The sequence below is a fragment of the Pinus tabuliformis genome, chromosome X, assembly GCF_031772625.1.
Source record: "Pinus tabuliformis cultivar Carrire ecotype Pingquan chromosome X, CPIR1, whole genome shotgun sequence".
NCBI lineage: Eukaryota > Viridiplantae > Streptophyta > Pinopsida > Pinales > Pinaceae > Pinus > Pinus tabuliformis.
This window is the reverse complement of record NC_142308.1, coordinates 1,358,425,690-1,358,452,289: the sequence shown is the minus strand read 5'-3', so window position 1 is coordinate 1,358,452,289 and position 26,600 is coordinate 1,358,425,690. Positions and strand designations below refer to the sequence as shown.

General features: G+C 32.8%; 1 pseudogene; it reads left to right on the top strand.

Moving 5' to 3' along the window:
- Window positions 1-26,600, top strand: part of LOC149145141 (putative cellulose synthase A catalytic subunit 1 [UDP-forming]) — a 41,833-nt pseudogene that overhangs the window by 2,122 nt on the left and 13,111 nt on the right.

Here is a 26,600-nt window from a genome sequence, read left to right as displayed (position 1 = left end):
GTGTGTGTGTATGTATATTGATTCTGATGTCACCGACAACTAGTGGGGTGACTATTATTTTTGGCATGTTTGGAGATATTATTATTGTCAAACCTAAAGCGTACATTGCATTTGCAAGTAAAAGAGTAATCGAACAGACATTAGGTCAGAAAGTGATTGAAGATTTTAAAGTGACTAAGCATTTATTTGGTCATGGTTTATTTGATCTGATCGTTCCACATAATCTCTTAAAAGGTATTCTAAGTGAACTATTTTGGTTTTACGGTCTTCCTTGTAAATAAAGAAAAATAAAAAAATGAATGTTGAGCTTTTTTCCATATCAAGAAAAAGGATCAAATCGAGTTCCTTGTAATGGAAGTGGCAGTGATAAAGTTTCTTATCGCAGCGAAGGAAAGAATTATTTATTTAAGAGAATTTATTTTCACCCCCTTCTTATTAACAATTTTTGATCCTCGAGCCGATAAGAAAAATCCATATAGCCAATTCTCTGCTTTCCGAAATCAGAAAATTTTTGGTTAGGATTCATGTTTTTCCACTATTTTACTTATATGGTATGAATAAGTGTTCAAATTGATCTCTATATTGTAATATAGAACTCATTTTCGATCTCATTGAGATCTTATTCAAAAAAAAAAACCCCAACTCAAAATGCTTTTTCAATATTTTCCGGAGATACAGGGAAAGGAACAACAAACACTTACATACATGTATTCTATGAAGAAGGGTGAATGGGGCCACTTATTTCATCCCATCACTTATTTGACCTTATAATTTTTCTTTGTAATGTGGATAAAAATTTCATTGATTAAGTAAGGTACTCGTTCTATGATAATTCCCAACCTACTCCCTATCCTACCCTCTATTTTGGTGCCTATAGTCGGCTTATTACTTTCGGAAATTAGAATGGTTCTTTCTCATTTGTATATTCAAAATGGCCATATTTTATGAATTTGATCAAATTAGATTTAAGAAATGGGTTTAGATATTTTAATTGCAGAACAGATAGGATATCTATATCTATTTTAGATGATATAAAGTAGAACTCTTATAGACACAAAATAGGTCTAAATATCCAAATTATATATATATGTGTGTGTGTGTGTGTGTGTGTGTGTGTGTGAATATGGATATCTATTCATATTCATATACATATACAGATAGGATATACACATATGTCAACAAATAGGTATGGGTCAATATGTTAAGGTGGTCGGTTCTCTTTTTTCATACAGTATATATATCTATTCCAGGATATATTTATACTCCACTAATCCAATGTTGTTTCTAAAATTGAGAAATTAGGGAAGGACCCATTTGAAATGGATGGTAAGAATGGATAAGAAGACAAACTTGGTTGACTTAGTTGAAAATTTATCTATCTATATAGATAGATAATTCATAAGAGTTTGGGAACTAAAGGATAAAAAAGTTGGCTATTCCCTCAACCTCAATAGGATGGAATTGAATACAATTTTTTATGAATCGTCGATCCAAATGGTTCTAGATAGAACCTATAATAGGGTCTCGAAAAAGAATTAATTTCTTTTGGGCTTGTATCCTCTTTTTGGTTCACTAGGATTTTTCCTAGTCAGGATCTCGAGTTATTTTGGTGATAACCCGATGCCCCTATTGTCATCTCAGCAAATACTCTTTGTTCCACAAGGAATTGTAATGTTTTTTTTAAGGTATTGCAGGTATGTTCAATAATAAGTCTGATAAAAAAAGAGGAATTGTATGTCTTTTTCATTGGGGATTTCCTGGAATAAATCATTGTATTTTCCCATGATTTCTTATGAAGGATATTCATATGATCAAAATGGAAATTCAAGAAGGTGTTTCCCCTCATCATGTTATTTATATGGAAATAAAGGTCTGACAAGACATTCCTTTAACTCGTACTAGTGATAATGTGAACCTAAGGGAGATCGAATAGAAATCCGATGAATCGGCCTGTTTCTTGCGTGTATCCATTGAAGGGTTTTGAAATCAGGGGTGTATTTATCCTCGAAATAAATAGTATAGGAAGAGGTAATATAGAAAAAGAAATAAGTTAAAATAGAATTAGTACCAGTATATGAATATGATGTACCAGAAACAACAAGTACTAGATAGAGTGGTCTGGTTTCCCTAAAACTAAAACGCTTTTTCCCTCTCATCCCAATTATTCATCACAATTCAATTATGATTCTTTTCGTTCTATCATTTTTTAAGAGAGTTTGTCATGTCTTCTTTGGAGACAACTAGGGAAATATTCGTAAAGGATCTAGTGATTAGGATTTAAAGGATCTTGGCAATGAATAATACTTATGTTACTTCAATTATTCTTCTCAAAAATAAGGAGATGAAAAAAATGAATAGATAATTGGTCCAGATAGAAATGATTTGGAATGATCTTCTTATGCTCCATCTCACCCATTTTGAACAAACCTTTTACCTTTTTTCCCGAGGATATTTTTTTGATCGTGATCAAACAATTACATAATAGATCAATCTATGGATCCCATACCTCATTCTATCACTCGTACTTTGTTTAGATTTTGGACAAAATTGACAAGTGAATCAGGTTTGTTAGAAATTCACGAATTGGAAGTGTCCGAATATAAAGCATCAGCTTCCCTACAATATCTCACATGTTTAGTAGTACTGCCTTGGTTAATTCCTATTTAATTACGGAAAGGTTTCGAGCCTTGGGTTACAAATTGGTGGAATACGGGTAAATCTCAGAATTTTTTTTATTATCTTCAGGAACAAAATGCTCTGGGAAGATTTGAGAAAATAGAAGAACTATTCTTGTTAGAAAGAATGGTGGAAAATTCTTTGGGAACACATTCACAATAACTTCGTATAGAGATTAACAAAGAAACGATCTAAGTGGTTGAAATGTACAATGAAGATTGTATCCAGATAATATCACATTTATTAACAAATCTAATAAGTTTTTCTTTTATAAGTGATTATATCATTTTGGGTAAGAATAAACTTCTATTATCAATTCTTGGAACCAAGAATTCTTCTATTGTCTGAGTGATACAATGAAAGTAATTCTTTTAGCAACCAATCTATGTATTGGGTTTTATTCACACCATGGTTGGGAATTGATGATCAATTCGATCTCCGAAAGTTATGGATTTTCCCATAATGAACGAATCATATCTGGTCATGTTTCAACTTTTCCAATCATCTTAGATACGATTCTGAAATATTGGATCTTCCGTCGTTTCAATTGTATATCTCCTTAACTTGTAGTAATTTATCATTCGATGAATGAATAAAGAATAGGAAGCTTGTTTTCTCTGACTGAAACAATTGAAACAGAAAAATAAAGTATTTTCCATTTTTAGGAATTAGTTATTCCTCCCCTTCATTATTTTGCTGGTGCGAGACTTCCGATTTCTTCTTTTTAGGTTTGGTTGAATCAATATAGTAGCAAAATTTTTGATAGGTAACTATGATAGCTACCTACTCTCACCCAAAAAATAATTTGGAACTAATAATTGAACCATGCAAAATAGAAATACTTATGAATGGGAAAAAAAGATGACTCGGTTAATTTCCATCTTGGTCATGATACATATCATAACTCAGACATCCATTTCGAATGCATATCAAATTTTTCCACAGCAGGGTTATGAAAATGCCTAAGAAGCCACTAGACAAATTGTATGTGCCAATTGTCACTTGGCAAAAAAACCTGTGGATATTGAGGTTCCACAATCCGTGCTTCCCATTACCGTATTTGAAGAAGTTGTTAAGATCCCCTATGATACGTAGATGAAACAAGTTCTTTCTTATGGCAAGAAAGGGGCTTTAAATGTACTAGTTGTTCTAATTTTACCCAAGGGCTTTGAATTAGCTCCTCCAGATCGTATTTCCCCTGAGATTAGAAAAAATACGGGTAATCTTTATTTTCACAACTATCTTCCCAATCAAAAATAAATTATTGTAATAGGCTTTGTTCCTAGACAAAAATATAGTGAACTTGTGTTCCCCATACTTTCACTAGATCCTTGTACTGGTAAAGAAGCTCACTTCCTGAAATATCCCATATATGTGGGTGGTAATAGAGGAAGAAGACGAATTTACCCGACAGGAGTAAGAGCAACAATACGGTCTATGGTGCTTCAGCAACGGGAAGAGTGAGAAAAAATTTACGTCAAGAAAAGGGTGCATATGAGATAACTATTGATAATACATTAGACAATGGGAAAGTGGTTGACATTGTACCTCCACAACTTGAGCTTCTTATTTCAAAAGGTGAATTGATCAAGGTCGATGAGCCATTAATGAATAACCATAATGTTGGTGGATTTGATCAAGGAGATGTAGAGCTAGTACTTCAAGATCCATTACGTGTTAAAGGTCTTTTATTATTCTTAGCATCTATCATTCTGGCATAGATATTTTTGGTCCTTAAGAAGAAACAATTTGAGAAATTTCGATTGGCTGAGATGAATCTTTAGGTCCATAGATTTTTGAACATGAAGTTTACTTATTGATTCAAAAATGAATACCTCAAAGAGAAAAAGTAATCAACATAATATTAATCCATCTAAAATATGATCTATAATTTGATTCCTTGTAGGTAATAGTACTGACTGAACTATTATGGCGAGAAAGAGTCTCATTCAGAGAGACAAGAATAGACAAGCACTGGAACGGAAATATCATTTAATTCGTCAATCTTTGGAGGAAAAAAGGAAAGTTTCATCATTGGATGACAAATGGGAAATTCATAGAAAAAGTGCAATATTCACCATGTAATAGTGCACCTACACGTCTCCATTGATGTTGTTCTTCGACTGGAAGACCTAGAGCTAAGTATCGAGACTTTGGATTTTCCGAACACATACTCCATGAGATGGCCCACGCATGTTTATTCCCCAACATAACAAAATCGAGTTGGTAGGAAAAGAAAAAAAGTAATTGAATTTTCTTGTGATAATGGGATATAGTACCTATATCCCTATATAGGGATAGGGATACTATATCCCATTATTGTTTTGTGTACCCATTTTGATTATGATATAAATCAATGGTGTAGAGTATAGTAGTCTAGTAGCTCACAATGCTCATAACCTTGAGGTCACGGGTTCAAATCCTATCTCTGCCAGACCAGAACATATGAAGTATTTTGGTTCGGAAAGGATTTCTCTATCACTTATCATTTTAGAATTAAATTATAAGTGAGGAAAAGAAACGAATCTAATATATGAAATAATTAACGATACCTACAAAAAGTATTGATCTGATCCATAATGCTACACCCGAAAATACAACATTTTTGCTACTTGACCAACCATCGGGAGAGGAAAGTGCAACATGTACACCAATAACTAGTAAAAATGAAATAGAAATTAATGCAAACATAGCCAATTGGAAAGCAATAGTCATGATTCTAATCTTACAAGCTCCCAACAGATTGAATTGACTATACCATCTGATCCCCAATTTTCAATTCTTATCAAATGCATTAAGGAAATGATTTGACCAGAAATTGATCGAGCTTTCAAACTTTTTCAATTTGATATTTGAGTGTGAGAGGAGATGCAAATTCATTTCCTTTTTTCCATTACAGATGATGAAAAATCATCATATGTCATAGGTATAGTTAGTATCAACTCGACTTTATGCTTATAGTTAGGGATTATTTGAAGGGGTAGAATAGAAGCTGTCCCCGGTGGAGATGGCTGAGTGGTTAATGGCTTCGGCCTTGAAAACTGATATAGTAAAAAATCCTATTGAGGGTTTGAATCCCTCCCTCTCTCCTTTATTTTTTTACAACGATCACATTTATGGGTCTAGTCCAATAAAAAAAAGAGAATAACTTGGTTGTATATAGCCGAGCTACAAGGATCCAGTTGGAAAAATAATATTTGAAAAGACTCTTATCCTACTGATATGGGAGATATATGTAATGAAATTGAATCGATTTGTCTTCCATATGGTTTGGTCTATTGTTTCAGTTAAGAGGATTCATGGAAAGGACAGATTTGAAATCACGATCAATCCATTTCTCAAATCTTGCTATAGCTACATGATCCCTTCCCGCATGCCACAAATGACCTATGAAGAAGAAAAATCCTAGAATGAAATGGGAGGTGGATAACCAACTTTGAGGAGAGACATAATTCACCGCATTGATTTCGGTAGCTACACCACCCACAAAATTTAAAGAACCTAAAGGAGCATGAGTCATATATTATGTTGAACATTGTTCCTGCCAAGGCTGTATGTCTGTTCTCAACTTCCTCAAATCCAAACCATTATGGCCCCTTAGGGGTTCCAACCAAGGAGCACAGATATCCAAAAAACGCATCGTTTCCCCTCCAAAGATAATTTCTCTAGTCAGAGAATGCATAAGGTATTTAGCTAAACCAGTAGGTCCTTGGGCAAACCCCACACTAGCTAAAAGACATTGGTCTCTAACTAAAAAAGTAAACGCTTGAGCTTGAGAGGCTTCTCGGTAGGCAGGCCCATAAAATTCACTGGGATAAATGGTATTGTCGAACCAATCAAAACAACAAGCAATAAAACCAAAGAGGGATAGAGCCACTAAGCTATAGGACAAATAAGCTTCTCCAGATCATATGAATGCACGACAAGCCCATGCAAAATGTTTGGTTAATATATGCCAGATACCACCGAAGATACAATTGGAACCTAACCATACATGTCCTCCAATTGCATCTTCTAGATTGTCCACACTAACGATCCATCCTTCTCCTTCGAAAGGAGATTTCAGTAAATACTCAAATATAGCACTTGGGTTAAGAGTCGGATTCATAATTTTTCTTACATCTCCACCACCAAGAGCCCAAGTATCATATACACCTCCAAAATACAAATCTTTTAGCACTGGAAGAAAAGCACCAACACCTAGCAAGATTAGGTGAATACCCAAAATTGTGGTCATTTTGTTTCTATCTTTCCATACATAGCCAAATAATGGAAAAGATACTTCTAAAGTTTCGGGTCCTATGAATGCATGATAAATACCACCAAAACCTAAAACCATAGAAGAAATTAAGTGAAGTACCCTAGATATAAAATATGGAAAAGCATCCATGATTTCCCCACTAGGACCGACTCCCCATCCTAGAGTAGCTAGATGGGGAAGCATAATCAATCCTTGTTCATACATAGGTTTTTTCGGTACAAAAGGAGACACTTCGAATAGGTTCATTTCTCTGGTTAAGAATAAAATTAATCTAGCAAGACCCACATGAGCCCCAAGCAATTTACCAAACAAATTGATAAGTCGAGCATTACCGGCCCACCAAGAGAAACTAGTGGTTTCTTGATCATGACCAACTAAAGTTATAGTTCCATTAAATAGCATACAATTTTTCATCCATCATCCTTTAAAAAAAAAAAAAAAAAAAGGGTTCCGAAGATTCGTTGTTGGAACAAATATTTAAAACTAGAACGAACCGATTCAAGATAGGTAAATGCATGATTGCTTGATCCCGAGTATTCAAAGTTTCTATCTGATCCTCAAATCACCTATTGAATAACATTGATGGAACAATTTTATGGGAGGGAAGTGTGCTTTCTGCCTTTGATTGACTAGATTCTATTCACAATATCTATTCCATTCAATATTTTTTATTCATTCTTGTCTTGAATCTTCTGCAATGCAACAAAATAAAGAGTATTTCTATTCTTTCTCATCAATATATATGTATATTACATCGTGGTCTGGTACGAATGAGTCTATTGGCAAGAATGAGTTGATTTTTTCATAACTGATAGAGCTAAATGAAATGACTCCAAAGTTCTTCTCCTTCTATAGCAAGAAGTTATATATTGAACCACTATGATCCAAAAGTGAAAAACTTTTTTTCCCTTTTGTTTTCTCTTTTTGCATATTAATTTCAATCTGTTTCTTACTGGTGTAATCACCATACGGTTCATTCATATGAAAATATTTAGTACATCGTAACAAAATCATGTATTTTATTTGTGTATCAATTTTGTCTAAACAGAGAAAATATGTTGTTCGTAATTCCACTCGGAATGGACTTACTTCAGGATCTATATCTCTTTCTGTGTAGGGAAGGGAGAAGAGATCATAAAAATCGATCCGACAAAACATTCAATCAACAACCAAATAGGGAGTTTGATCAACTAAATAAGACCGATTAATTTCGGAAAGGAAAGGTCCACTTTCCAAATCTCGATCAAATTTCAACACCAGAGTAGCTGATATATTCATAACCTAATGGGTCAAGTTCACTTGCTTCTCCTCCATTTTTTCCACTTCTTTTGAAGATTGGTAATTTGAAATCACCAGCTATCCATAATACCTTTGATATGTTCAAAATTGACAAAGATCGAGTAAACTATATACTGATCCTATAGTAGCAGGATGAAGAAGACTATTATTGAGAAAAATATAGTGGTCATGCCCCCATATTAGTTGTGAGACTCCGCCATAACAAATGTCTTGCCTAAAACCTATCATGACAGATAGTTTTCGTCCCCGAAAAAGGGTTTTCATCTTGAAAAGATGTGGATCATACGATGAGAAATGGACACCCGAGCCTTCTTTCTTCATGGGAAACATTAGCCCTTTATCGGACTTTAACCGATGACTTATGCCTTACCATGGCGTTACTCAACCGTTGAGTTAAAAGTGTCCCCTCTAAAAATTACTTTAAATGAAAAAAAAATATCTTAACCCTAGTAATTAATGGTAATATTTAATTTTTAAATTTAAAGTAAAAGTTGACATTCTCCTTATCTTTCCTTTTTGAAAAGGAAAGATAAGGATAACGTCAACTTTTACTTAAACTTTTAATATAAACATTAATTGTTTCAGGTTGTTTCAGAGTGGTTCCAACTTCATTCAATTTTGAGAAAGTCAACTTTTAGATCCCATTCAAAACTTAGTAGTGATTGTTTGAACTGCTTCTTTGTAATGAGTCCTAGACTTTGATTTCCAATTTTTTATGTGCATTTATTGCATAATCATATTCATCGTGAGACTTTGCAACAGAAGTTGATCTTTAATCCATTGCAAGAACTTGACCTAGCTTAGGGAACCATCAACTACCCCTCCCAAGTTTCTCCTGAATATTGAAATCTTCTTTGGAAGTAGTCATTAATTTTATCCATTAGATCATTTTTTCCACTGTGATAGTCCAACAACACCCCAACAAGCATATGCTTGACAATCTAGCTCATCTTTAATGCTACCTTATCAACACTCTTAAATATTGTGTCTCCAATCTAAAAGAGGAAGAACCAGAAAGGGTCATCTTGGCCCTCTTCTCAACCCACAATATGTTTAGCTTCTCTCTTGTGCTTACACTCTAGTCTTCTCATAGCTTCAGAATGGCGAATCTTAAACATAAGCTCATGATGTGCATTCATGGAGGCATAATCCACCCTTGCTTTGAATCAAATTACCCCCTAACGTTCCCTTTACCTTTACAAGCAAGCATATATTTTCCTTGTGGATGACTTTTAGGCTTCCCATCTCTATTTCACCTCCCTCTCCTACGCTCATGAACCTGATAAGCTGAATTTAACCAATCTCACTATATCTTAGATAAATAACCCATCCAACTGGGTAGATTGAGTTGAGACCCTTTTAGAAACTAAATCCATCCCTCCATAATGATATGTCGCTATCCAACAACATCATCATGTTCTGTTCGAGATCTATCATTCCCATGATCACCATAAATTTCCCAGTCCTTCACTTACATCTTCTGTAATGTCATCATTTAGATCGCTTATACTTTGTTGTATCGTTGCTTGTGTTGTGATTTCCTTTAATGGAAATATCTCCCTAGTAGGCACGAGTAACCAAATTCAAGTTCTTATTGAACTCTTGTGTTAACATACTTAATTTTCATTTTGACCTATTCAGTTTCAAATTCTAGTGTGGTTGGTTTACTGGTTGACTACTAGCATTCACCAAGTGGTTATTGATGATAATAGTTAGTTTAGAGTGAACGTTAGTCTTTGCCTTGAAAACCAAGCCCCAAGAATATGCAATTATCATGGAACATTTTAGAGCTCATACTTTACTACAAAGGAATACACTATTTTCATTCATCAAGAAAAGTTATATGAGAAAGAACCAAGTGGTTATGATTTTCAACATTTTCACCAAAATTTCCTATCTATCATTTTCTTATTGAATGGGAAAGTTGGGTTTTTGGGGTTTTCAAATTAAAGTTCTACGCTGGTGGTGTTCATCTTGCATTTTGGTCTCCTTCTAAATCTTGTTTGGTATGTGCAAAATGAGCATTGGTGCAGCTTTTAGTGGTGCAATTTTTAAAGATATGCAAATTCTATATTGATTTAAGACATGCAATGTTCAATATCTACATGATACCTTTTCTTGACATTCCATTCATAAATTTGAAATTTGTAACAAGTATAAATTTTACTAATTAATTATTATATTGATTAGTACAAAATTGAAGACAAAGGAAGAATAATATATAATGTAGGTTTATGTGAATGGAAAATGTTAAGACAAAGGAATAATTATATAATGATAGATGGACCATAGGGGTTGGGATCCTTACAATCGTTGTATTTTGTATGAGGGAGAAGACAGAGAATATGGCATCACTTTTTCTTGTGTAATTGAGGACAAGGTTAAGAAGAGACAACATAGTAATGGATTGATGACTCATGCATGATTTGTTTTTGAAATATCTGGAGCAATAAGGTCTATGGCTAGGCGAAGAGTAGAGCTCCAAATATTTGTTGCAATAATCAATCTTGAGTGAATATAATGTCATACCTACATTGGCCTTTGCGAGAGTACTCTATTCTAGGTGACAATAGAGTACATTATTTCCTTATTGGAAGTAATTAAACTTTTTTTGTGGTATGATTTAATTATAAATATTTAAAATAATACATGTTTACAATCAATTTTATAAAGGGTTATGGGCTTCTTAATTTTTTTGTTGGAACTTTAAATATTGAGATAGAAATTTGTAACGAGAATATAATGACCTCAATTCTATGTGAATTCTATAAGTATCTACTACGTGTATTTTTTTCAAATCGAATAGAAATATGATCAACTTTGTTTTTGCTAATGAAAAAACACACAAACATATTCTATTATATAAGATTTTTTGTTATTGTTAACAAAATTATTATCAACCATGGTTTATTTAGAAAATAACATATATTAAACTATATAATGAATTATTAAATTGATAACTATTTAATATGGGTTGACTTTTAGTGATGTTTCTATGGATCATCTTATGATGTTGTGGACTATTTAGAAGTCACGTCACTAGTAAGTCAAGTTTTCATGTCTCCTTCTCATGTTTATACAAAATAAAGTAGAGAATGGATGGGAATATTTAATTCATGATACTAAAAATGGGATCACAAATTATCTTAAGTTTACACACAATATATTGACAATGTATCCATGTGAGAAGTACTAGAGTAGAGGGATTGGATCAACCAAGCCTTTTCAATATATGAAAATATTAGGCTTCAAGATTTCATGTGTTATAGTGATGGATGCATTAAAGAGGGACAGTCAAATTAACTCAAACTCCTAGAATGGGATATTGATGGGTGGAGGTTAAGTTGTACCTATTATGGGAGCCTCATCTTTAGTATCTCCTCCATCTATATGTTATCCTTAGGTGATGGAATTTTTTGACAAAACTATTTTGAGCGTTAACATTTTCTGATTACATAGCTATCTTGTTTCATTAATAGAATTATATTTCTTGATAAAACAAGTAGAAAAAATCCTATTTGGTGTGTTAGGATTCAAAGTAATTTTTCCTTCCCCTAATATTATTTTTTAACTTGAGGAGGTGGAGGATTTTGAGGATGGCATATTATGTTCTTCTAGGCAATGTGAGTAGGCCTCAACAAAATTTAGGGCCTCAATTGAGAAACCAGGTGAAAGAGAGTTGTTCGGTAAAATCTATTGATATTGTTGTCAGGATCTCAGATGGTGCCTTATACCTAACCTATTCACACCTAACCTAGTCATAGTAAATCAAATTAAACTTTGAAGTTCCACTTCAATTCTTCTTGCTAAGTTTTTACCACAAACTCAAGGGACCTTGGTAAAATAAGTTCATTAATGATTAGTCATGACATTCTGGTGTAATAATGCTTGTACCATAGAGTACATAACTCCATATCAATAACTAACCGTTTGTATCTATGTGGATGATATTTTGGTTATGGATGACATAGTATCTTGGTGGAAAGACGTTTGGATCCATATGACCATGGTGATACTATTTAACAAAATCCTCATATATATTCACAATTTCATGTGTGATTAATTAGGACCCAACATGCACACTTGTACCTAGGATATAAGATTATGTAATCCTTTCTTGGATGACTTCATTGTCAACATTGAAGGAAACATTTATACTTGATAGTTGGATTTTTGGATGCATTGCTTGGATGACTTCATTCTTAGTGTGGAGTGTAGTACTTGTACACGAGACCTTGGTTTATGGATGATCCCTTTATGGAGACATTTCTTGGACTACTTCACTCTTAGGGTTGGGGGCAATGCCCATACACAGGAAGTTGGCTTATGGAGATACATCATAGATATAAAATTTGAGAGCAATGTGTTTCAAAGGGGATGAAATGGTGGGATCCCCCCTAGTGATGTAATGGGGTCCATAATGGTTAATAATATTATAAGTATGGTGGTCATTTAATGTAATATTTACAAAGTTTGTTATGTTAGTTATTATTAAATAATTCACACTAGGTAGTTTTCATGCGATAAATGTAATATGGCCTATTCATTAGCATAGGCACCAATAATGGTTAAAATTTAGGTTTTATAAATGAATAATATTTGAGTCCTCCTTATTGGATTGGTTAAGTATAGTGATTGTATTTGAGCATTAGCTCATTGGGAGGTTGCACTTGAAGATAAAAATGAACAAGAGTTTATCTTTCCGTAAAATGATTACCATAATGTGTTAAGTTACCTTGATGGTTTTGGATTCAATGAAGTAAAATGAATTTTTATCATATTCTTAGAGACATTACCCCACAATGAATTTACGCACTGGAAACTTATGGAGACCTTTTATAATCCTTAAACCTATCTTTATCTCAAGAGTTGGATCTAATCAACAGTCCAAGACACAAATGCCCATCCAATGGTGAAGGTTTTCTTGAGCTTGGTCATGGTAACTACCCGCCCAATCCATGCTGGCTGAGGTTCATTCACGCTATTTTCTGTAGGGTTTCCAAACAGCTTCTCCCTCACAGGTTCCAGATTTTTGGCAAGGTAACCTCTGCACCCTTCCCTGCAAAAATTTATCGCCAGTTTCCATCGTGGCGATGTAAGGTTTTCTAAAGAACCTAATAATTAAATATATGTCTATCTCTCTCAAATATCTAGATATCATGCACGAACTTTGATTTATTCTCTCAAAATTATTCAGCATTGCCTTGAGGGTTTCATTCAATATTTTAATGTTTTTTTGTTGTGTTGCATAGGAACCTCCATTTGGAAACAATGATCAATGCTCTTTCTCAAAAATATTGGGGCTTCTATTCCAGGTACATTTCCTCTTAGAAGCCCCAACCCTTTCATTTCAACAATCCCAAGTCTAGATTTTCTTGTATTAGTTTCTGCAATCCCATGTCCAGCTTTCTTTTTGTTAATGGTAGCAAACCGATGTCCAACCTTGCAATGATGGTAAGGGGCAGGGTATTTAAAAGCTACTTTGTCTCCTTAACATCATCTCGTTCATGTGGAGGGTCAAGTTTCTTAACTCTTGTTTTTCCATGCCATTAGTGTAGTTTTACCCTAATTCAATATGCTTGTGTGTTCACTTTTGTAGTATGGCGTAGTTTTAGCTTAGCTAATTGGCCTGATTTGTTAATCACCATGATAGGTTATGTTCATGGTTACACATGGGGGCTTCGGTTTTATTTTCATGTGAAATTCTTAGCAATACCTCATGGGAACATTTGTGTTTCACCATCAAATTGATCATAAGGAGGAAGCTTCACTGGTATTTGTATTGATTTCTCTATCTAATTAGGTCATTGTGACAAATTCAAAACCAAATGGGAAGAATTACAAAACCCCTCCATCAACCACTCCTCCTCTCTATTTGTTTGAAATTGGACTCCAATGGTGGAATTCTAATGTGAATAGTAGGATATCTACTTCACAACCTCAATTTGGAAAAGATTCTGTTGGGAGTTATGTAAAAGGGAACACCATTAATAGGCAAAGTGATTCATTCCCCAAAGTGAAATCATAAATAGGAAAACATGTATGACGTCAACCATATATATAGACACAAGTTACATACCTTTTTTGTTTCTTATTATAGAAAATCTTAATGTCTTAGAAGAGGAGGAATGACCTATTATAGAGTTTTGTGAACCCAATGTTTCAGACTACCAAGTGAGTCCATCGTCAAGGGATGTGTCAATAGATATTCTCAGATATTAATGATTTATCCATGAGATCTATTTATGGTGTATATATGTATATGTATATGTATATGTATGTATATATATATATATATATATATATATATATATATATATATATATATATATATATATATATATAGATATAGGTTTTTAAAGAAAAGTTATATGAAATTTGGTCGGCCTATTAGTTTTTCATTTATTTAATTATTTATTATTATTATTTATATATATATATATTTTTTTTTAATTAATTTACTAATTTGTTAACTAATTAATTTGTTTAATTAATTATCTTATTAATCAGTTAAAGGGATAAATTAATTTTATTATTTATTGAATTATTTATTATGTTTACTAATTTTATACAAAATTAATTATTTAAATAATCTGTTTAAATAATTAATTAATTTATTTGATTAATGTTTATTCATTTATTAAATTATTAATTTGATTAATTAATTAATTAATTAATAAGTTAAAGGGATAAATTAATTAATTAATTGTATTATTTATTGATTTAATTATCATGTTTATTAATTTGATGTAAAATTAATTTTTTAATTAATTTGTTTAATTGTTTCATTAATTTGTTTGATTACTTAACTAATTTGTTTGATTAATTAACTCATGGTGTGGCTATGGGCTCTCCTCTATCCCCCATAGTTGCCAACATCTTTATGGAGCACTTCAAACAAAAGGCTCTTAGATCATTTCCATACACCCCTGAAGAATGGAAAAGGTTTGTAGATGACATATTTGCGAAGTGGAGTCATGGGAAAGAAAAATTTGACCTATTCCTCAATCACTTAAATAGCCTCTCTAACCATATAAAATTCACTATTGAAATTGAAAATAACAACCAGCTTCCCTTTCTTGATATCCTTATAACTAAAAGAGATGGGTCTCTTGGTTTCCAAGTCTACAGAAAGAAAACCAATACAAAACGATATCTACGTGCAAATTCCCATCACCACCTTAAATAGAATATTGGCATCATTAAGACCTTAACCACTAGGGCGGCCAAAATATCTAATCCTGACCATTTAAATGATGAACTCAACCATCTTCACAAAGTGTTTCAACTAAATTGCTATAATAGAAATACCATCAAGAAAGCCATGCACCTATCCCTAAACAAGAATAACAAAGATATTAAAGATCAAAATTTATCAACTCCTAAGGTCTCCCTTCCATACATAAAAGGCACCACGGATAAAATTACTAAAATTCTTAATAAACATAACATTAATGTAGCCTTCACCCCTGCTAACACCATCAGACAATTATTCAACTCAGTCAAGGATCCCATAAACCCTAACCTTCAAAAAGGTGTTTATGTGATTCCTTGCTCATGCGGTAAGGAATACATAGGTGAAACAGGTAGGTCTCTTAATATTAGAATTAAAGAACACACTGCTAACTTAAGAAGAGAAAGGTCCTCAAAATCAACCTTAGCTGAACATGTTCATTCTTTCTCTCATTACATCTGCATGGAAGAAATCAAACTGGTTAGAAGAGAAGACCACTATCTTGAAATGAATATCAAAGAAGCCATTGAAATAGAAAAAAGGAAGAACAACTTGAACCGGGACAATGGATTAAAACTAAGCAACACCTGGAAACCTTTAATTGAAATCTTAAAAAATCAATAATTAACTCACTATTGATTTATTAATTTGTTAATTAATTAATTTATTAATTGATTAATTCGTTAATTCATTGATTTATCAATTAACAATTAATTAATTAAATTAATTAATTAATCAAATAAAATACATAAAATTAAATCAATAGACATATTAATAAATAATAAACAATAAAATTAATTAATTAATATTTTCTTTTAATCAATTAATCAAACAAATTAGTTAATTAATCAAACAAATTAAAGAATCATTTAAACAAATTAATTAAAAAATTAATTTTACATAAAATTAATAAACATAATAATTAAATCAATAAATGATGCAATTAATTAATTAATTAATCCCTTTAACTTATTAATTAATTAATTAATTAATCAAATTAATAAATAAATAAACATTAATCAAATAAATAAATTAATTATTTAAACAAATTATCTAAATAATTAATTTTGTATAAAATTAGTAAACATAATAACTAATTCAATAAATAATAAAATTAATTTATCCCTTTAACTGATTAATAAACTAATTAATTAAACAAATTAATAAATCAACAAATTAATAAATTAACAAATAATTAAATAAATAAATAAATATAAATAATTAAATAAATGAAAAACTAATAGGCCGACCAAATTTCATATAACTTTTCTTTAAAAACATATATATATATATATATATATATATATATATATATATATATATATATATATATATATATATATATATATATATGTATATATATGTATATATGTATATGTATGTATGTATGTATATATGTATGTATATATATATGTATATGTATATATATATATATATATATATATATAGATATGTATGTATGTATATATATATATGTATATGTATACATATATATATATATATACATATACATATATATATATATATATATATGTATATGTATATATATATATATATATATACATATACATATATATATACATACATACATATATATATATATATATATATATATATATATATATATATATATATATATATATATATATAGAGCTCATGGATAAATCAATAATATCTGAGAATATCTATTGACGCATCCCCTGATGATGGACTCACTTGGTAGTCCGAAACGTTGGGTTCACAAAACTCTATAACGGGTCATTCCTCCTCTTCTAAAACTATCCTGACCTGTATGGATTCATTATCTAACAATCTGAATGTCTACATTTTAGAAAAGGATAACTAGATAAGAGACTAACTCAAAAAGGATTTGGGGAGATTACAACACAAAAGAAAAACTTCAACTACCTTGAAAATGGGTAGTTTAGTCACTCCCTAAACATCATAAATAACAACTTTCAAAATTGGTTATAATATTAATGATAAGGTGTTTTTATTTTGGTCATCGTAACTACTTGTAATTCACCATGAACATTTTTCACTATCATTCTAGTATGCTAGAGATATCCACCAAAATTTATCTTCCCAAATCACCTTCGAGATAAGCATTAACAGCAAAGTACCATTACCCAATGATCATAGATTTAGTTAGTTCATAATGGCTTCTCTTCAATTTTTCATATAGGCTTCCATAAATTTGATTGCAAGGTATGCTTGGGCTGTAAACTATTGTCCTCACTTTTTCATCCAACACATTTCTTTAGATATCTGTGAACAATCACTTTGTTGCATGATGCATCCTCCAGGTGACCAATTCATCCATAGTTTGTTCACTAAATGAATCTTGATTAGGAGTAATCCTCCATAATAGCTCTGATATCTATATAAAAGTGACCAACCATCATTTTTCTTCAAATCTCCTTCAACCAAGATTCGACTATTAGAGATTCCAAGCAATCTTGAAGGTATTTTGATAGTTATTATTCATCCATCCACAATACTTCACTAGGACATACTCTAGAACTTATAATTAAAGAATATAGGTGAGATTTGATTATAACATTGTACTGTGAATCATCTAACCTCAAGATGTATTTGAAGCCCACTAAAGTCTATCAGTGAGAGATTTACAAGTACCAAACATTAAGAAATTAGGTGGCATCCTTTGCTAAGAGACAATAAAAATCAAACTCAATTTACTATTCCCATGCTTAGTATTACTTTTTTCCTTACTCTAACGATGCCACAAATCATGACAAGATGAAACCTAGAAATGGTCCATCAAACAAAACCAAAATAATGTTTTCGTTACCCACTAGCTTGCCTTGACAGCTAGCCTTTTCCCAACTCCTGCAGGGTCAAAGAAAAACATTATTATATGTCAAACTTCACTTATGCCTTCCATATATAACAATGTTTAACTCAATTGTGAGTTTATTAAGTTCAGCCCATTTGTGCGTTTAGCTTTGTTTCTCTATTAGTGCAGTGTGATGTAGTTTTTGTTTTTGTTTTTCTTTGTCTGATAGATCATCTATATGTCTAGGGACTTGTCATCGATATTATCTGTGATATGATGCTACTTCCTTTGCCTTGCCCATTAACACTACACATCTCATACTTTTAGATTATCATAATTAGTGGAAGACTGGTTGGTTTTATAGCTTTTGTTCCAATATCATAATTAAATAATGATATTATTAGAGGAAATAGTTTATGATAGTAATATAGGCAACAAGTTAGCGGATTTTGGATCAAGTTTATAGAGACGCATGATTCGATAATCACAGAGATAGTTTTGAGTACATGTATGAATAAAATTATAAAAATATTATTATCTTCTTACATCCTTTAGCATAGAGATACCAACATACTTCTATTGATCGTCATGTTAAATGTCTTCCTCTGTTGCCACTATAAAAATCCAATCATTCTCCAATAATGCTCATGTCTTATTTTCTATATTATGTAATCAGTAATGATAGTAGGTAAGCGATAAGATTCCTAGTGTACATTCAGATTTGAGCTTGCACTAGCTTGACATGGCTTGACTAGTAATTTCTAAATTTAAGCATAAAGCTTGCAATCTTTGATCTGGATATCATCCATTCTTTCATGGCAATCCCAGTTCTTGGTCCATGTTGCTTTCTTTATCTATGTTGGAGTTGTGATCCTTGGTATCCCATGTTTGTATGACTTGAATTTGATTGACCAAAAATACATTTTTGTTAATTTATTTATGTCTATGCTTAGAAGACTTCAATCTCACCAAATTATAGAAATATATAAATAATCCAAAACCATCCTTAAATTGTGCATAAACTTTTTGTTAATCTCATGTTATTTATTTCATAATGACAAATGATAGTGATGTAGAAAATAATCATCAATGACTATTTTATTAACAAATTTTGATTACTAACTATGGAGTTAACATCAATTTCAAACAAGGATACAAATCTGACACAATCTAATAACGAACGATTCAAGTTTTGAATTAGAGGAAAATGATGTGTGTTTCTAGATGTAGGAATGTGATTTTGAAACTTGTCTCTTTATAGATGTAGGAATGTCATTTGGAAACTCTTTTGAAGGTTCTAAAAGAGAAGGGAATATATGATTGATGCCCACATGCACCACAACGCTTTCCCATCCATGGAAATTAGTGTTTATGTTCCAACCTAGTGCTTGAAAATTTCACTACTTCAATTCATATTCATGATAGGATTACTCATCATTAAAGGCTTATTATTATCCTTCTTAGATTATCTTCAAATTATTCTAATTAGATTACTTATCATTTAAAGATAAGTATGATTATCTTCCTCTAGTTATCCTCCTCGGGTTACAAAACCCCAAACCTGATAACTGGGAGGGTATCTCTCCAATACTTAATTTCCACATAATATCCATATGAAATTGTTGACCAATGTTGTTGTTTTTCTTTTGTTTCCCAACCATGGCATGTGACAACATATAAAAATCCAAATGAAATCTAGTATTAGATAATGGAGTTCCAAAAGAAATCCAGTTTTAGATAATGGAGTTCCACCTTATCATCAGTTGGGTTTGAAAGGCATGTTGGGGGTTGTACTTCTAAGTTGGACCTTTCCCATTGAAAGTTTGGGTACAATAATTTTTATAGTTACAAAATCTATGAAAATTTCATGCAATTCCATAAATTCAATTCTGTAATCTCTATTCCTTGCCAGTTAGCCTACATGTTGTTATCTTACCATTTGGTTAGTGATCTCCACCTACTCAAGAATTTAGGAGATCACAAACAATTTTAATTCGAAGCATGCACACATATATTACAATAGAAATCCCAATCCCAATAGAATTTCAATTAATGAATTCAAAAGTTTCCTATATGATCTTAGTTTCTATTCCAATCTCACTCCGCAAGAAAATTCTAGACATTCCAAGACACATTGATTTGTACTATTCTAAGTGGGAAACAAAAGAACTAAATGATTTTTTCCTCAAGTGTAGTTTCACATTCTTCAATTTCATGACATGACACTTTTAATGAATATGAATGTTGCTTCTGATCCTTATCAAGAAAATACCCCAAGCTTTCTGAATCAATTGGGAACTTCACATATATTCCCTTACTGGCTAGTTAATTTACAAATTCTATCACCCTCATAGTAGTGTTAGTATCCATCGCTTAAAAGGTAGGGGTATCAAGTGAGTGCTCAACCACAAATCATGGACTTGAAAGATCCTTAAAATTCGAAGAGTTCGGACCAGGCTTGAGGGCTTCCTTAAAAGGCTTGGACATAGTAATAGAAGGAGCCCCCCACTCTCTTGGCATTTCATTTTAGTTTTATCAGAGTACCCACTTCGTATTTTCGGTTGAAAATAGTCCTACATAATAAACTGATCTAGAGAACCCCTAATAGGGATTGGGATTGGGAGTGCAATTGAGAAACGACATTGCATTGATTTTTGGTCTGATAATACCTTAGAAAAATTATGCCGTTTGGGTTCCCAAAAGTCCAAGCTAAACTGAGCTAAGACTTAAAACAGAATAAAAATAAACACAATAAGCTAACAGTGCAATTTAATCCGAATGGAGCAATTATCATGAGCACACAAGACAACTCAATCTGCCTTCTCTTTTGGTATTCAATAATAATGCTAAAACAATGCAAACTTACAGGATTTACAGACTCAGATCCCATGACTTAAAGACTGATGAATGGTTGACTAGGTTGAAACCCTAACATGATCCTATATTAGGCTACCAATGTTCTCTCTCATTCAGCAGTGTAGCCCAGAGAAGAGTGGCCCAAGTTGTAGATTTTATTTTTCAACTTTTGTTTGTTTGGTTTATGTAATTGAGACTAGGTGTTTATTGGTGTGCAAGCGAAGCCTCTGAAGCACTCGAGCAACCAAGTATGCCAGATCTATGGAGATAATGTTGGTATGATAGCATGTTAGGTCCCTATACTACTAGTGTAACCCCTTATTGTTATTAGTGCAATCCCCTTATTATATTGTTGTGCCCATGTAGTCCCCATATTGTTATTATTTTGCCCCATAGAAGCCCACTATTGTTATTTTTGTGCCCTTACATTATTATTGTTATGTCGACTCTGATTATATTATGACCCCTTAGACTCCTATATATAGAAAGGAGGCCTTGTCATTTGTATCATCAAAGAATTGTTCATTTGTGCAATGTAAAGGAGTGCCCCCTCGAAGAGGCTGAATTCTAAGGCATTTATCTCTCTTTTCTATCTTTTTTTGAGCTGGCTTCATAACATTTGGTATCAGAGCCTTGGATTCTAGGGCTTCGCTACTCAAAACAGGTATTCGTGGAAGTTTCAATACAAGTTTTTTTCTAAGAAGTTTTAGAAGCTAAAACAAAAACCCATTTGAGTTGAACTCGCTTTGAATCTTAGTTCTGTATTTCCCATATTGTCTCGCTATATTTTAGGAGATATGATCTGAGGAAGTTAGGGTGTTTTTAATCTCCATATTTCCATCTCAAATAGGTCATCATGCAATGTTCACTATAACTTATTTTCTACGAAGGTTCAAACTCTAAAATTAAAACCCATTTGAGAAGAAATCTTGGCGAATCTTGGTCCCTCATTTCAGATCTTGTTTCCCTATATTTTCGGAGATACAGTCCAAGACATTTAGGTTTTTTGCATGGTCTCGAATTACATCCCAAACAGGTGACTTTGGGAAAATCATCATAACAATATCCTTGAGCATCAGATTGAAATTTTGTAAATGTGACATAAAGTAGACAAACTTTCATTTGCTAAGTATCATTTTCAGAACCTAAGGTCAAAACAGTGACATGTGGAGCTTCATACAAGATCGCTCTACTGAACCATTCTATAATTAGGTCATTGAGGGAGATTGGGCATAACTCTTCCTTCGAGAATCCAATTGTGATCAGAATTGTGGAGTTAGAAAGAGGACTTAGAGGGATATAATAGACATAAATTTTAGAACTTAAATTTCCAAAATTATAGAGTTACAGTTGTTTCAAGATCAAGCTCCCAAAATCAAGAAAAAGTGATATGAGGAAGTTTGATGTCAAGGATCTGGTAAATTGGATACTATAGATGGAGCAATACTTTGATATACATGAATAGAAACGATTACAAAAGGTACATATTACATATTTATATTTAGAACCAAATCAATTTTTTGGTATAAAGGGCTTTGTTCTCGTAAAGCACTTGTCAATTGGTCAATTTTCATCGAGGAAATGATAGCACATTATGAGGATACAAAGAGTAACACCTTATTTAGCCAATTGATAAATCTCAAACAAAAGGTATCAATGATAGAGCACATTGAGGACTTCCAAAAATTGAATATAAGGGTAAATGATATTCCAGAGAAGAAAAGGATTGTTGTCATCATAGGGACATTAAAGAATAACATTCAACATGAGGTTCATCTTTGGGAACCTGATTCATTCGAGAAGACATTCAAGTTGGCATGAAAAATTGAAAGCAGAATTATGGAAACAAGGAATCATACCACTAAAAAATATAAATATGGAAGTGTTTTTGCACCTAGAGTTACACAACCTACAAGGTTTACACCAAAACAATTGGAAGAAAAAGGAGAAAAAGGGCTTTGTTTCATTTGTGATAGCAAATACACTAATGGTCATAAGTGTGCTGAGAAGAAATTATTTGACATAGATTGTGAAGAGGAGAAGAAAAGGATCAAGAAACATCAAAAGAAGAGGATGTACACCAGGAACCAACCCCAGAGAAAGAAGAAATGAATCTGACCATATCTTGTAAAGCATTGGCAAGAATTACCACTCCTCAAACTCTCAAGATAGAAGGACATATCAAGAAGAAAAATGTTCAAGAAGTGAAAGATCACATCGAGCATCAAGAAATGAATGTCACCATATCTTGTAATGCATTGGCAGAAATTACCACTCCTCAAACTCTCAAGATAGAAGGACATATCAAGAAGAAAAAGGTTCAAGCAGTGAAATATCACATCGAGCATCAACAACAAATTCTCCAACTTTTAAAGGATAATGCCACTTTGGTGCAGAATCGAATGAAACAACATGGAGATCAACATCACTGTGAAATAATTTTTGATGTAGGTGATTGGGTATTTTTACGACTACATCCATACAAACAAATGTCCCTCGATCAAGCTATTTATGAGAAAGAAATGTTGGAAATGCCACATGCACTTAGCAAATGACGACCTTACTTAATGGGAAGACACTTCAAGGTAAAAACAGATCATGATAGTCTCAAATACTTTTTAGAACAAAGATTATCTTCAAAAGAACATAAAAAATGGGTCACAAATATGTTGGGTTGTGACTTTGAAATCATCTACAAAAAAGGGAAGAAAAACGTTGTTGCAGATATACTCTCAAGAAAGGATGAGGATGTGGAAACATTGTTTTGTGCTATTTCTATTATCTAGCTAGATTGGATAAACAAAGCAAGGGATGAATGGAAGAATGATGAAGAAGTGTGGCCACCCACTTAAAAGTTTCAGAAGATCCCAATTCAAATAATATTTCCAAAACACGACGAGGAAGGAAAAATCATATTGGAACCTAAGGCAGCCACAGAAACAAGAAATCAACGGCTACGAAATTGATCAATTTCCAATTATCTCATCAAATGGAAGAACTTACCCACTAAATTTTACACGAAATCATCCAGAACTACTCAAGTGTTGAGGACAACACCTTTTGAAGGAAAGGGGCATGTTAGGTCCCTATACTACTAGTGTAACCCCTTATTGTTATTAGTGCAACCCCCTTATTATATTGTTGTGCCCATGTAGTCCCCATATTGTTATTATTGTGCCCCATAAAAGCCCATTATTGTTATTGTTGTGCCCTTACATTATTATTGTTATGTCGACTCTAATTATATTATGACCCCTTCGACTCCTATATATAAAAAGGAGGTCTTGTCATTTGTATCATCTAATATTTGTTCATTTGTGTAATGTAAAGGAGGTTTTCCACTCGAAGAGGTTGAATTCTAATGTGTTTATGTTATATACCTAGGGGGGATAATATGGGGTACCGAGGGAGGTACCCAAGGTAATAATGTAATAATGGGATGGGCCATAGTAATAAATAAGGTGGTTAACCCATGTCATGTAAGGGACCACAAGTAGTTAATAATAATGTAATGGGCCCATGGTATTAGTTTGATGGTATGAGGGAACCATGGTAATGATCCATGGTATTGTATGGATGAGGCCTATATAGAAGCTAGAGACTCCACATGGGAGATAGTCAAGGATTATTATATGAACATGCATATGACTTGTGGAGTGTTCTCCTTCCTTAAGGAGTGAATGTATGGTGTTGCCCTACCTTAAGGGTTTGATCTATAAAGAATCATTTCATATTATTTCTGGGTTTATTTGCATTATCTTATATTTTTGTATCTGATCTATAATATTCTTGGGTTAGATATATAACAAGTGGTATCGGAGCACTTTCTTAGGCACAAAAGTGGAGAAATTTTTTTAATTTTTTGCAGGATTTCGGGGGCGACGAGTTTGCAGATCAATCTATACGTTTTAGTGCAAGATATACAAAATCTAATTGCAGATCCGTATTCTTTGTGAAAAAATAGCCAATTTCAAAAAAAAAATCGGTTGAATCGGAGTCCGGATGAAGGAGATATCGCTGATCTAAAAATTAGTGGGGTTGCAGACAATTTTTCAGGGCAGCGAGTTTGCGGCACAGATCTGGATGTCCTGGTGCAAGATCTGCAAAATCTAATTGTAGATCTGGATTCTTTGTGAAAACATACCCAATTTAAAAAAAAAAATCAGTCGAATCGGAGTCCAGATGAGGGAGATATCGCTGATTTAAAATCGGTTCTTTTTTCAGAAATTTTGGGTGACGGCGAGAGAGTTGCAGCATAGATTTGAAATTCTAGTGTCTGGATCAAGATTTCTATCACATGGGTAGATGCAGAATGATTGTTCCATTTCTGAAAACAATTCATAATAGGGATTCTGAGCAATATTGACAGAATTGTGACAAATTCAAATTTTCAAAACCCTCTTCATGGCTTCTAGCAAGGTTCTATTATTTACAAGAAAAGATAATGGTCCTACTATTGAAGAATACATAAAAAAACAGAAGTGGTTATGGAACAACAATTGGAAATGGTGGATGGTGCAGAACTTTAGAGATGAGGCAACCACATGGTGGGGATTACTTAACCAAAAGAAGTGTTCCAACCTGCCCGATGAAGAATTTGAAAAGTTACTTTTAGACAGATGGTCTCATGCTAGAAAACAAGATAAGGAGAAACATGTGGGGTTATTTCCTACTGGTATATCCTTATTGCAGGTTCATGGATTAATTCAGAAAGAGAAGATCATTGTTTCTATCAATCCTAGTTGTAAACATAATTTTATCAATGTTAATTTGGCAAAAAAATTGCAAGTTCCAACAAAACAAATTGAAAATACACAGGTTGATGATGAGGATGTTCAAATTTATAAGGATTTGAAGCTTTCTATGGATAAGTATGTGTTTCATGGTGATTTTTATGCTTCAAATATGGATAATATGGATGTTTTTTTTGGATATCCTTGGATGGAATCTGCGGGTACAATCAATATTAATGTGCAGAAGAAATTCCTGAAGCTCTGGTATAAAAAGAAGAAAATTACATTACAGGATATTTCCATCAATAAACAGGTAGAGTACATGGAGGCGGAAGCAGAAGATGTTCCAGGGACTGACCTATCAGATGATGAGCCTTTGATGATCAACAATCAAACACAAACAGAGGCTGAAGAAGAAAAGGTTACAAGTGATGATACATCAGAGGAGGGCTCAGTGGTTGAAGTCATATTGGAAAAGAAGACACCACAACAAGCACCACAGCAGGGAGAATTAAAGAAAAAGACACCGTGGGTTAAAACTTCAACATATCATCACCCACATCACCCCGCAAGAAAACAACCAACAAGATGGCAACCAATTAGCCACAAGGACAACAACCCCTGTATGATGAATAGTGAGGAGCGAAGATCCACCTACTACACATCAGCACAGAAGAGCTGCCATGGTCAACTTCCATCTCAAGCGAGCGAGGCACCAGCGAGATCGAGGGTTCACCTTTCTCT